General features: G+C 43.8%; 1 protein-coding gene across 1 annotated transcript in view; it reads right to left on the bottom strand.

Moving 5' to 3' along the window:
* Window positions 1-693, bottom strand: part of MAPK1IP1L (mitogen-activated protein kinase 1 interacting protein 1 like) — a 14,486-nt gene extending 13,793 nt beyond the window's left edge. The window contains exon 1 of the mRNA XM_015822817.1: window positions 624-693. The gene's annotated coding sequence lies outside the window, so the exon portion shown is untranslated. The remainder of the gene's footprint in view (window positions 1-623) is intronic.
* Between the last annotated feature and the right edge of the window lie 1,923 nt (window positions 694-2,616).

Below are 2,616 nucleotides of genomic sequence, written 5' to 3'. Positions count from 1 at the left end.
CGTGGTGCTCCCGGGCAGGGAAAGTCCTCGACTTACGACCGGTTTAGTCCTCGACTTACGACCGGTTTAGTCCTTGACTTACGACCGGTTGGGGGTCGCGGCATTAAAAAGGTTGAGAACCACTGTATTAGCCAGATATGGACAAGGAGCCTTTTGACCCTTCAACTTACGCCAGTGTTTCTCAACTTTGACAATTTTAAGGCATGTGGACTTCAACTCCCAGAATTCCACAGCCAGTTGAAGTCCACATGCCTTAAAATTGAAGTCCACATGCCTTAAAATTGCCAAGGTTGAGAAACACTGACTTACGCCTTTCAAGGCCCTTTCAGATGCCACTCCAACGTTGCAACTTACCTGAAGCAAAGGCCCGCGGGAAACTGGCTCCTCGGGAGACCGAGGGTTGCCCACGGGCGCTTCTGCGTGAACCGGAGGGAAAGAAAAACCGGCAAAGAAGCAAAGGCCACTGTCCGTTCAGAGGAGGCCCCGCCGCACAAGAGGCTGAGAGGTTAAGAGGCGAGCGAGGCCTCCTTCTCCTCCTCCTCTCCACGTTCAGCCCAAACCCGAAACCGACGGAAAAACCAAGCCCAGGCCGCGTCGGCCTCTCCCCAGCAGCATCGACTTACCTGGGCCGCGTTGAGGGAGCTTGACGACAGAAGACCACAACGGCGACAGCCGCCGACCTTTGCTCGCTCGCTCGCTCGCTCGTTCCTTCCTCCCTCCCTCTCGTCTCCTCTCAACCAAGCGGAAGTGAGCGCTGTTGTCACTTTGCCACTACATCCGTCTTCCTAGAGAGAGGAAAGATGGGAGAGAGAGAAAAAAAACCCTGGTCACGTGATAAGGTCGCCAGCTAACCAGGCTCGCGATCCTATTGGGCAGCTCGAGAGAGCACGTGATCTCAACCTTCCATTCCCGAGCCTTACCTCTTCCCGCGCCGAAATAGGCTGGGATTGTGCACGTGACGTTCCCTTATTCTCCAACTGCGCGGCCTTCCTCCTCCTAAAGGTGGTGTTTTCCGTCCCCCCCACACACAGCATCTCCTGGTGGTGGGAGGAGAAAACTACACGTTGGATTAAACTGGATTTGCGTTTTGCGCTTTGCTAGCCACGGGAGAAGTTTTGCAGTTTGGTATTTTGCCCCAATACAGAATAATAGAGTTGGATGGGAACTTGGGGGGGGGGGTGTCTTCTGATTCATCTCCTTGCTCAAGCAGAAGACCCTGTACCATTCTGGACAAATGGTTGTCCAATCTCTTCTTAAAAATCTCCAGTGATGAAGCATCACAAATTCTGGAGGCAAATTGTTCCATTGATTAATTGTTCTGACAAGAAATTTCTCCTTAGTTCTGAGTTGGATCTCTTCTTGATAGGTTGCATCCATTACTTCTTGTCTTGTCCTTAGGTCCTTCGGCAAATAAATTGACACCTTTTTCACTGTGACATCCTCTCATATGTCGGAAGACTGCTATCGTGAACCCTGGTTCTTATATGGCTTAAGTTTCTGGTCCTTAAGAACACAAACAATATTTGAAAGATGATGGCCAACAGATTGATTTAAGATATCCACTTATGAAGCATAGGGCAATACATCATTCTTTCACTAGTAAAATTAAAATAGTGTGGAAATCCCAGCGAATTTTAAAACCAACCTAAACAAGCCAAGAGTCTGCAGTATATTTTGAAGTTGTACTTTTGTGATACTTATCCATATATATTTTATCCATGGTTTACAGCATCTGTTTGCAGGACATACATAATCTGAGTTCAGGTAATGCACCCGAGGTAGATGTGATTGACCTCATGACACTGTTGTACAAACCCAGCAAGAATTTTAAAAAAGGATGCACAAAAGTAACCCCCCAAAATCATATTGAGCAGGTGGTTGTTGGTGGGTATGTGTGTGTGTGTAATGTGATGAATAAATAAATAAAACTTTCCTCTAAATCATTTATATTGTAGGCTCCAGTGTCCTAAAATGTATCAATCTGAGAACAAGATCAATATTGCAAGACTAAACAATTTACAGAATTTAAGCATGACATAAGAAAAAAAAAGAAATGTGACCAAAACTGGAACATTCATTCATGCTACTTGTGTTTTATATAGGGGAATAATAATGGCATGCATCCAATTGTCAGACAGATCCAGTCTCCACACGCATATTAAACTAGTTCCACAGCCATTCTATCAACAACCACATGCATATTCTATTTTTCCATTGTGCTGTCTAAACCTATAGCTTTACAATTTTTCAAAATTCTAACAGTATTGAGTATTGGATAGACTATAGAATGATAAAATAAAATTGGATAGATAGTTTTTGCAGATGTTTTATTATACCTGAGCTAGGTAACATCACTGATGATGTTATCTAGTTTGGATAATGAAATGTCTGCAAGAAAACAACCAAGCTCAGGGAGCACCAAGGACCCCTCAAAACTAAAAATGATTTGAGGGAATAAGAAAACAAAACAAACTTTTTAAAATACAAATCTTTAAAACGTGAATGTTTATCTTGAAGTATATTTGTACTTCAAGGGACTTGAAGTCCTGACACCATCTATCAAAAAGAACCCACAACACACAAACCACTTTTTGAGAATACTGGCTCATAAAAAAA

Source organism: Protobothrops mucrosquamatus, unplaced genomic scaffold (genome assembly GCF_001527695.2).
Source record: "Protobothrops mucrosquamatus isolate PMUCROS unplaced genomic scaffold, P.Mucros_1.0 scaffold1685, whole genome shotgun sequence".
NCBI lineage: Eukaryota > Metazoa > Chordata > Lepidosauria > Squamata > Viperidae > Protobothrops > Protobothrops mucrosquamatus.
The sequence above is the reverse complement of the archived record's forward strand: the minus strand, read 5'-3'. Positions and strand labels throughout refer to the sequence as shown.